This window comes from Pygocentrus nattereri, chromosome 30 (assembly GCF_015220715.1).
Source record: "Pygocentrus nattereri isolate fPygNat1 chromosome 30, fPygNat1.pri, whole genome shotgun sequence".
Lineage (NCBI taxonomy): Eukaryota > Metazoa > Chordata > Actinopteri > Characiformes > Serrasalmidae > Pygocentrus > Pygocentrus nattereri.
The window spans coordinates 5813472-5823471 of NC_051240.1; the positions used below are offsets into that span (position 1 = coordinate 5813472).

At 39.6% G+C, this 10000-nt stretch overlaps 1 protein-coding gene across 5 annotated transcripts in view; it reads right to left on the reverse strand.

Annotated features, from left to right (window-relative positions):
* LOC108424803 (endonuclease V) overlaps window positions 1-10000 on the reverse strand; it is a 79151-nt gene that overhangs the window by 7666 nt on the left and 61485 nt on the right. For 3 of the 5 annotated variants that reach the window (XM_017693042.2, XM_017693045.2, XM_017693046.2), the window contains exon 9: window positions 9106-9378. The exons of the other annotated variants lie outside the window; for them this stretch is intronic. The gene's annotated coding sequence lies outside the window, so the exon portion shown is untranslated. Of the gene's footprint in view, window positions 1-9105; window positions 9379-10000 lie in introns of those variants that run through there. 5 annotated transcript variants of the gene reach the window in all.

A 10000-nucleotide genomic window follows, 5' to 3' on the forward strand; every position in this document is an offset into this window, starting at 1 on the left:
GCTCTGTTTAGACGCAGTAGCCATTACTGTAAGACCTGTGTGCTGCACTTTGTAGGGTGAAAGAAGTCGTTTGAGATTCTGTTTGAAACAATTAATGGCAGTGTTGCATCACCGGAGCCGAATACTGCGCACCGATTGGCTGAACTGATTTATCAGGTTGTGCTGGAGAACAGCAGAGGCGTTTGATCATTTCTGCTGTAAAATGTGAACTTGCAATGCCTTGACAATAAATGATAATGGCTTTTGAGACAAAATGTAACTCATGATTGTCAGCTTGTTTTTGAAGGTTGATCTTTTTTTTGAAAATTGGCTCTTAAATATACTTTAAAATTCAAAGCAATTACATTTTTTCAAATCATGGTAAGATTTACATGCACAGTGAATATGTATTAACTAATGGTATAATTTTTTAAATGCAACACTATTTACTGAATAAGAAAATTATAGCCATTGGGATAAACAACTTAGGTTTTGCGGTAACACTTTTTGAGTGGTCCTTCATAGGCGATTATTAAACTCCTAACAAAGTATCAGTAACATGCCAATGACATACTAGTAAACTTACAGTAGTGCAACATCTGAATACAGTGAAGTAAATATCTTGAAGATGTATTGTTGATGTGTTACATGAAGTAGACTTTATATGTTACTTCAATTAAGCATAACCCAACCCTCATCTTAGCCCTAATCCCATTAACCCTAAATTTAACCTCAACCCAAAACCTAATTCTACCACCATCCTGGCTCTAACCCTAACTCTGTCCTTAACCACAGCCCAAAACCTAATCCTAACCCTCGCTCTTATTCTACTAACCCTAACCTCAACCCTAAAATTGAATCTTAACCCTCACCCTGGCCCTAATCCTAACCCTAATCTTCACCTCAACTCAAAATCTAATCCTAATCCTCACTCTTGCCCTAACACTAAACTCAACCCGAAATCTAATCCTAACCCTGCCCCTGCCCCTAATCCTGACCCTGTCCTTAACCACAACCCAAAACCTAATCCTAGCACTCCCCTTGGCCCTAATCCTAATGCCAACCTTAACCAAAGTGTAATCCAGTGAAGTTTCTAGGTACTGAATGGTGTCAGTGTGTCTGTAACAGCTTGCTGAGGATGCTGATGGACTGTATTAGACCTGTTTCATGTTCGGTTGCTCTCAGGTTCAGTGAAAAACTGAATTCAGCACATTATAAACATTATTTGCACAGTTAATTAAAAGTTTCTTGTTACTGATGTTACTGAGAGTCTGTTGAGTGTCTATTTCCTGTAAAAAGGACAATTCGAAAATAAATTCATTATTTTAGCCAGTGGAACTTTCTGGCGACAGTCTGGAGTAACAACAGTAAAGGGTTTGTGTAGGATCCCGCACTATGGCATTAGCCTTTTATGATATGGGTAATTTAAACCGCTCCCCTGCTGTGTGAATAGCTGTAATTCTACTTGTCTGAACTGATCTGGGAACAGCGCAGCTCTACGTCCCATGATACTGACACACGTGCCTGGTTACGGTAAAAGCTGATCCTGAGTCAGCTATTTTCCCGGCACTGCCATCCCTGGTGAATCATTGATGAAACCGCCCACCCCCTACTGATGATCCAATGAAAGATGCATGAATGAGGGAGATGCTCAGCCAGGATCGGAAGAGTGGAGGACAGGATGGAGTGATGGAAAGGAAGAAAGTAGAGGATGTACAGAGGAAGAACAACCACCAGGCACCAGGGCATGAGCGAAGAGGTAGTGGGGGGAGGGGTGTACATTCACAGCCAGGAAGGAGATGCCAAAGAGGTGGAGATGTGAAAAGCAAATGTTATGTTAAAAATGTATGTTTTTTAAATTAATGATTACTATGTTTAAGAAATTATTGGTGGTGATGGTGGGAAAAGTACCCTATTAACCGTTAAAAGTCATGCAAAAGCTACCTGTTAAAATTTCATGACAAATGGACCAATAAAAATGGCCCAAAATGACTTCATACATATTATACAGAGAGACTAGAGAAGCAGGTCTAGGTTCAGTGTTTGCCTTTTATTCCCCACCAAACATAATTATGAGGATCAGCGTTTACCTTTGCACATTCTAATGAGTATAACTACAGTTCAATGCATTCACACCTCATACATATGGAGATAGAAGCTGCAGGTCCCCGGAGGCAGTAAGTGTCCTCTGTTAACCCTACTGTAATCAAACAGCCACTCACAGCACACATTCACAGCAGTAAGGTTAAATTCCCAAGGTCTGATTGTGATAATAGTGCTAGCCTGAGCTCAGTCTGCGTTACATTGGCCATGAAAAGCTCACTTTCTTTTGAGAACTTCAGAGAAGTAATTGATATGATTTCCAGGGTTACCTTCCTGCAAAGGTGAAGGTATCTTAAAGCTGCTCTTAATACCAAGGACCTTCCTTGGTATTAAGAGCAGGTTTTTCCTGAACAATGAATCAACACCATTCTTTTGCCAAACTACAGCTGAAAGCATATTTTCAAACTTCTGTCCCAAATGTGGTTTAAAGGCCTGAAAAGTTTGAGTGTTGGAGCTAAGAGGAAGTCAATAGTCACCGAAATCTTTTCTGTAAACACATCCTCCAAACTACATCCTATAAACGGCATATAGGTCTTTACTCACTTAAATGGCCAGGGCCTACCAGCAGGCCCAAGGGAGTTTACACACTTTTATACCTTAAAATAGCTTTTCCAGTTTGCACTGAAGTCCTTGTAATTGCTTAATAATAAGCCTTAGTATGTAATAAGCCTGGAATTTTAAGGTATTCAGATAAAGACTCATGATGTTTAAGCCAGAGCACGGCTCACGGTGTGACTTTGATGACCACTTGGATGCAGTTTGAGTGGGTTGGGAGAAGTTTTTGGGGATGTATTTAGAGAAAAGATTTGGGTGATTATTGTCTTCCACTGTTTGTTAAGGCCTTGCAGTGAGTTTGGACACCTACCATGTCTTGACTGATTGATTACATGGAAAATTGTTTAATGAATTAACTTAGCATTTTGAAAAGGTTGAGATACTCAGACTTTTGACAGGCGTTAAACCTCTCAGACAAAGAAACTTCAGCTTCTTTAGAAAACAGGACGCATTCACAACCCCCGCTAACTGAACAGGACACTACAGGACCTCCAGCTGTAGAGAGCTGCACTGCATTTGCACCTGATCTGCAACGGATAATGAGGGTGAGAGGAGTGAGTGAGAGAAAGAGGGGGCAAATCAGCACAGAGGGCAGGAGAGATAAAGACTGAGGAGTTAATAGGAAAAGAAAGGGAGAGAAAGAAAGGAGGAGAAAGAGAGAAGGAGTGGATAGAGAGAAAAAGGTGGAAAAAACTCTAATGGTGGTCAGAGAAAGAAAAAAATAGAGCATGAAAGAGGAAGAGAGGAGAGATAGAAATAGCGACAGAGAGAAAGATGAGGCAATAAAGGCAATGAAGAGGGGAGGAGAGACAGAGTAATAGACAGAGAGAGTGAAAGATAGAGATAACCAGAGAGAGATAGGCAATAACTAGGGATGGTGTGACAGCAAGAGTGACAGAGAGAGGAAAGAAAGAGAGAGAGAGAGAGAGAGAGAGAGAGAGAGAGAGAGACTTGATAGTATAGCTGCTTATGAAAAATCTGCAGCAGCCATCAGGCACATTCCTATTTAGCTTTCATCCCGCAGCTCTCTCTCTCTCTCTCTCTCTCTCTCTCTCTCTCTCTCTCTCTCTCTGTGTTGGTGCACGCCCAGGTGATGGCAGCATGAATAATTGAGCGTGTTGGAGGATTGCGCTGTTTTTTTTTCCTCACCTGATTGTGGATGCCTGACATAGCGCGAGTGTCCGTGGGATACCCTCACCACTGAGGATTCCCCAGGGGAGAAAAAAAAATACAAAAATAAACAAACATACAAACATACAAACATCTCCACAGGAGCACATGCAGGAAGGTGACATGCTAAGTGTTCTAGGTCAGGCAAATCCCACAATATCCTCCTGTAATCACTGTTTGACCTGTGATCTGATTATAGTGCCACTCTAACTGGGAGGAGAGATTACGCCCTGCAGGGACTGTGTGGGTTGATTAAGGCTACACATTCCTCTTTCTTCAGTATTGACCTTTGTTGTTATTCAGGCCACTTTATCAGAAACCCCTCCCTTCTACCTCTGCTTTGCTGGGAGACAAAAGCTCTATCTATTGACACAGTTTATATTAGCCATCCTCTAGCCCTTCATCTGTGGTAAATTTCTGTAGAGCCACCCTTGGCTGGATATTTTTGAAGGTTAGCCACTCCCAACCCTCAGCTTGCTGTCAAAATGGCAAGAGTCCTGATTGTTCCACTATGATGTCACAATGGCACTAATGTAACAAAGATTTCTGATTGCTTCTTTATGATGTCATAATGGCAATAATGTAACAAAAAGTCCTGATTGCTTCATTATGATGTCATAATGGCTCTCATGTAACAGAGATTTGATTGTTTTATTATGGTGTAACAACAAATTCTAAGGACTGCTGTCAACATTCTAGGACTAAACATTCAAGAAAGTCTACTTCCACAGAGGTTCTGTGGGTGTTTCACAGCTCTGACAGCTGAAAAACGAGCCTCTGCCTCTTTGGATTAGGCCAGACTTGAATGGAATACTGCAGTTTTTCACCTTAGCTCCAAAGCTCCTGCTGTTAAAGGTTGTGGCAGCAGTGATTTGGATGTTTTGGATGGTTTGAAAGGCTCTGGCAGTGATTTCCTTCCCTAAAGAGGGAACAGAAGCTGAGGTGTGAAATGTCACTGTAAGTTTTGAAGTATGACACCTTCAAGCATTGCCTTGGGCTTTTCCTTTACAGATAATGCCACATCGGAGTAGGCGTTATTACATTCTCTCTCTCTCTCTCTCTCTCTCTCTCTCTTGTGTGCTTTCAGATATGCTCTATCACATACACACACGTTCTCAGTGACTGTAAAAAGAGAAAAAAGTTTAAATCTCTGGAGAATCTTTTCAAACACAACTCTGTCTCATTCCATCAGCAGTACGAACTACAAGTCCCAGAATCCTCTGGGATTACTTTAGTGTCACTCCTCGAACACAGGAAAACCCTAAAAGAGCCATCTAAACCTGAACTGCTCTACACAGCAAACAATTTGAATGCTACACTCATTGTGTGTTTTTGTAACATGATCATTTCATACTTTCACAAATATAAGTTTATATATAATATAAATTTATATATTTATATAATATACATTTTTAGCTACATTTTTTGGGCTCTTGTGATTGGAATATTTCATATGAAAGAGCTCTAACTGTTATTATGATGTCATAATGGCACAAATGTAAGCAAGAGTTCTGATAGTTTTATTATGATGTCAGCAGTACTAGTGTAAAGAAGAGTTCTGTCTGGATGCCTGTCTCACTGATCATCCGAAAGTTGACCTGCAATTAATTTCCATGTATTGTCTCATATTGCCGCCTAATTACATGTACATGGTTTTATTAAGTCCACAAATGTTTTAATTCTGATCACGTCTCAGGTCAGGATTTGTCAAGATGTAGAGAAATGGAGCTATTTCCATATCAGTGGGCGTTGACCAGCTCTGTTCACACAAACACACCCTGGACAGCTGAGGCACATCAGCACTGGCCCAGGAAGGCTCAAAGCGTGTGCGTGTGTGCTACCTCGAAACCAGGGGTTCCTCAGGGAGGCACCAGCAGACTTCTGTACTCGTTCCTTAATTGGCCCAAATCTGCCATTCTATTCCCCTACCTCTCTATCTCTCTCTCCCCTTCTCTCTCTGTTGCTCCTTGTGTTCCTTATTAGTTAAAAGTGTGACAGCGACAAATTATGGAGCCTTTTTCTTTCTCATTCCTCCACCTACGAACAGAGCCTGCGGCTTTCCAACATAATTAGTCCAAAAGGAAAGTGTGCTAATGGAACACGCACACATTTTGTAAGGCCTTTTACATGCTTATCATCAGAGAGGCCATTATACAAACCTCAATTCCAAAAAAGTGGGGACAGTATGTGAAATGGAAACATGGTGCATTATGAATTGCATAATATGACAGTGAAGGCCCTGTATGGTACTGAAGATGTGTTTAACATAAGAGCAGCAGAAAATACACTTTTAAAACTGGATCAAATGGTGTCTTCAATCCCCAAATGATCATTAACTGTTGCTAACAATAAAATGTAACTCAGCATTAAACATGCGACTGTCCCAAGTTCATAATTAAGTTCAAACGTTTACAATTGTATTAAACAATTTAATACAGAGCAACCAGAATTTACCCATCACTGCTTTAAGTTTATAGTAGCATTTCACATACCGTCTCAACTTTTCTGGAACCTAGGCTTGAACTGTGGAATTTAGAACATTTATAAATACATAAATAATCAGTAGTGAGACAATTCAACAGATGTTTAAAGGAAATCATGCTAGTGCTGCCTGATATATGTTTTAGAAACTTTCAACCCTTCTTACAAATCTTATTCCCAATCGTTTCAGCATATTGGCAGTTATACAGTTGTATGCAAAAGTTTGGACGCCCCTGGTCAAATTCCACGTGGTGTTCATTTTTTACGTCCAAATACTTTGGGAACAATTACAGTTTAGTTGCAGGATTTGATGTTTCAGAAAACGACAACATAACACATGTTTGTGCAAAGGTTGTGGCACATTTTATCTTATATAGATAGAAACTGAGCACTACAAGTAGCATCAGTATGCAAGGAAAGTACCAGCACCTACATTATTACAAACACACAGCACACCAGCATGCAGGCACCTACAGAGCTGAAACTTCTTCTAGAACTCTAAAATCTTCTGCAAGGTGAGAGCTCGCGGTGTGTACAGCTTGCCTCACACCTACACACCCCCCACACGTTACCCAATGCAGGTATGTGTCCAGTGTTCGAGTTTAACTCTCTTCTCATGGGCAATCAGCTCGGTACAGCAAGCTAGCAAACACAGCCAGAGACGGAGGTATTAGAGAAGAAAGATAAACAGCGGGAAACAGCGCACAGACAAATCCAAGAAGCTGGAGTGAATTTAAAGGAGGAAAATAAAACAGTTCTTGCAGTGGCAAAAACAGAAAAGAGAAGTTAATATAAAGAAGTTAATAAAGAACAAAAAAGAGCAAGAGAGCAAAACTAATGCAATCGTCTCCAAGCGGTTCAGATATAAAATGAAAGATGAAAGAGAAAGCTGGAGAAAAAAATGAGGACATAAAACGTGAGGCGAAGACAAAGACACTGAAGAAACACATTCAGATCATTTCTGTAACACCCTGTCTTCCTCTGTTTCTGCCTTGTTCCTTGAGCTTTTGTTGTTGCTCTGGCCTTTGCCCCCTTCCTGGCCCTGCCTTCATGTCATCTGTCTCACCTGTCTGTTGTCTGTAGTCCCGCCCTCTCATTAGTGCCATTGGTTTCTAGTTTGCTCCATGTATATTTATAGCCCTGGTCGTGTGCTTTTGTTTGCTTGGTGTTTTGTGTTCTCAGGCCTCGTTCTCGTTTTCTTGTTTGTTTTCTAGTCCTCTTCATGTTCTTTAGCCTTGTTTTCTGTTCTGGTGTAGTATTTTGTTAGTGAGTCTTCTTAATGTGGATTCTGTTGTTATGGCATTCAATAAAAACAAGGACTTGTGCTTGCATGTCTCTCAACTTTACAGTATCCTTTGATTGGCTAACTCTTTTTACTACTGATTTTGATTGGACCAATTTATAGATATATGATATCACACTTTCTTTTCTGATACTGATCTTGAAACCTTGTAATGATATTATAATAATAGACGCATTTTTGTTTACACAGTCTCAATGTGCTTTACAAGAACATAAGAAAAACATTAGAGAGATAAAAACATTAGACACTCAGTCAGGCAAAGTGATCTTTAGTTCTATAAAATTTTTATTTCGGCATAATGATTAAGGAGCCATGCCAATGTTTGCGTGGCCTCATGCCGCTGAAAGCTGTGTATCGTTGGGATGTGCGAAATGACATTTTTTCAACACAAACACGGAACGTAGCGTAAGTGTGTCGGGCTACTCCAGAAGAAAGATCGAATCAGACTCACTTTACAAACCAAAGACTCAAATCAGGTTCCTTTTTCAAATCAAAGACCAAATTAGAGTCACATCTCAAATTACATACCATTTTCAAGTCAAAGACTCAAATTACATTAATATTAGAGTCACTTCTCAAATCAGACTCAAATCAGACATTTCAAATAAAGGACTAAAATCAGACTCAATTTTCAAACCAAAAACTCAAATTAGACTTTATATTTTCTATTTTTCTAAGCTGCTTATCCTCCTGACTATCCCAGCAGTCACAGTGCAGAAGGCAGAATACAGCCTGGACGGGTCTCACTTTTTATATCAAAGACTCAAACTAGAGTCACTTTTCAAGTCAGAGACTCAAATCAGAGTCACTTCTCATATCAAAAATTCAAATCAGACTCACTTTTCAAATGAGACTCGAATCAGATTCACTTTTCATATCAAAGATTCAAATTTGACTCACTTTTCAAATGAGACTCGAATCAGATTCACTTTTCATATCAAAGATTCAAATTTGACTCACTTTTCAAATGAGACTCGAATCAGATTCACTTTTCATATCAAAGATTCAAATTTGACTCACTTTTCATATACAATATTCAAACGTCAGTTTTCATATCAAAGATTAAAATAACTTAATTAAATTAAAAAGACTCAAATTAAACTAAATATTTACATAAAAGACTAAAATCAGATTCAGTTTTCAAATCAAAGACTCAAACTAGACTCACTTTTTACATCAATGATTCAAATCAGGCTTAATATTGAATTCAAAGACTTAAAGAAGGTCTGCTTTGCATGTTGCAGAGATTATGTAACGGTGACGGAGATGAGAGCAGACCCATGCTGAGAACTGAAATCTGCCATGCGCCCTCTCCCACACCCCCAACACACACACACACACACACACACACACACTCAGACACACACACACACACACACACACACACACACACACACACCCAACACACACACACACACAGTAATAATCGCTGGCCATTTGTCCCGCTCCACATGATGCACAGTACTTATGCTGAAATTATTTTTAAAAATAATAATAAACAATGCATCACAAAGTTTTTAGAAAATCTCAAATGCATTGTTTAATTGTAAAAAAGTGGGTTTATAAACATGTACATGAATTATTGGTATCATAAAAATGTTTTCACTCTCAAGCACACCCACGTACACACCTCCAGTAATAACTCTGTTGTGTTTATAGATACAGAACAATGCATAAACACATCCAAAACTCTCTCTCTGCCTCTCAAAACACACACACACCAGTATGGTTAGGGTTCTTCTAAACGCTGTCTTACTCCAGTATCAACTCCAGCAGGTCTTCTACAGCTGGAGAAAGAGAGAAACAAAGACAGAGATGAAGGTTTAACATGAGCCAAGTTCCACAAAATTTCAAGAAGCTTGCAGTAGATGTTACATAGTGGATCTTACAAAATCAAATGTGTGCCAGTCTGGCCTGCTGACTTTCAGAAAAGTTGTTTTGTATACAACTGCAATGAGTTCAATTAAGAAAGGCCAAGTAAAGCCCAAAGCCAGGACTATCCAACAAGAATATCCCTGCCCTCTCCTCCTACTGGACCAACATTACTACTGGACTAAAAGGGAATTCCAGTGATTTTTAAAATTTCTGCATAATTAAACAGTTCACATGTAAACCAAAGTCGTTCAGAGTGGTTCGGTGTAAAACTCTACTCTAAAGAAACTTACTGAATCAGAATTGGCCACAGTGGTGGTGACAGGAACCAGACGTCCATCTCTAAAAGCTCCTTCACAGAACGTCTTTACATGAAATGGTTCTGAATTCACTGCCTGATGTCTGAGACAGTTTATGGTAATTTTGAGAAACGTACATTACATTTTTCACTGGAATTTTCAAAAATCCATTCATGGTAAAGGGAATCATGCAGGGTGTTGTGAGGCAAAATAGTCCCCAGTGAAAACTTATTTTTTC